The sequence below is a fragment of the Peromyscus leucopus genome, chromosome 6, assembly GCF_004664715.2.
Source record: "Peromyscus leucopus breed LL Stock chromosome 6, UCI_PerLeu_2.1, whole genome shotgun sequence".
NCBI classification, from domain to species: domain Eukaryota; kingdom Metazoa; phylum Chordata; class Mammalia; order Rodentia; family Cricetidae; genus Peromyscus; species Peromyscus leucopus.
In genome coordinates, this window is record NC_051068.1 from 17,410,781 (window position 1) to 17,411,920 (window position 1,140).

Sequence of the window (1,140 nt, forward strand, 5' to 3'; positions counted from 1 at the left end):
TATATCCATTCTTCAGTTGAGGGGCATCTAGGTTGTTTCCAGATTCTGGCTATTACAAATAATGCTGCTATGAACATAGTTGAGCATATGTCCCTGTGGTATGATTGAGCATTCCTTGGGTATATACCCAAGAGTGGTATAGCTGGGTCTTGAGGGAGATTGAGTCCCAATTTTCTGAGAAACCACCATATTGTTTTCCAAAGTGGCTGTACAAGTTTGCATTCCCACCAACAGTGTAAAAATGTGGAACACTTCACAAATTTGCATATCATCCTTGCACAGGGACCATGTTAATTTTCTCTGTATTGTTCCAATGTTAGTATATGTGCTGCTGAAGCGAGCACTAGATGACTTAGTTCTTAAGACTTTTTTGTTTCTTGTATCCCATCTTGTATTCCAGCTTTCCTTGTGGATGGTTTGGAGACTGCCTATAAGAGAATGCTTTTCCTTTCATCACAAAGCCTAAAAAGATGTTTTTACTAAATTATATTTACCTTGTTTTTAATTTTTTTAATTAATGAATTGATTTATATTTTTGAGCTAGTTTTGCTGAATGGCTTTCCTGGAATTTATCTGTGTAGACCAGGCTGGTTTCATACTTCGGATAGTCCTGCTGCCTTCAAGAGCTGGGATTGCAGTGTGAGCCCTGTAAAATTATCAAAGCCCATGAAGAATCAGGTTCCAGGCTGCAGACAGGGCTCCAAGGGAAAGTCCACAGTGTATCACAAACTAAGTCTTTTTAGCTTGGGTAGCTTGGTGGATATGCCTCAGCAAGTTCATTGCCATTTTGGCAGGCAGGATTACTCTACTGCTTCCTGTCAGCCACCATTCTCCTGGATCTTGGGGCTGTAGCTGAAGTTTTCTCCAGTCCTGCCTGGCCCATGGTCAGGACAAATCTTTCTCACCTGCCAGTCCTGCAGCTGCTCAGACCCAACCAAGTAAACACATAGAGACTTATATTGCTTACAAACTGTAAGGCCATGGCAGGCTTCTTGCTGTCTAGTTCTTACATCTTAAATTAACCCATTGCTATAAATCTATACCTTGCCACATGGCTTGTGACTTACCAGTATCTTACATGTTGGTACTCAGGGCAGTGGCTGGCAGCATCTCCTGACTCAGCTTTCCTGTTCTGAGAAT

The 1,140-nt window shown here is 41.8% G+C and overlaps 1 non-coding gene across 1 annotated transcript; it reads right to left on the reverse strand.

The window, feature by feature from the left end:
* Positions 1-237: 237 nt before the first annotated feature.
* On the reverse strand, positions 238-344 carry LOC114688996. The gene has a single exon (XR_003733838.1). It is a non-coding gene; the product is annotated as a U6 spliceosomal RNA (small nuclear RNA).
* Between the last annotated feature and the right edge of the window lie 796 nt (positions 345-1,140).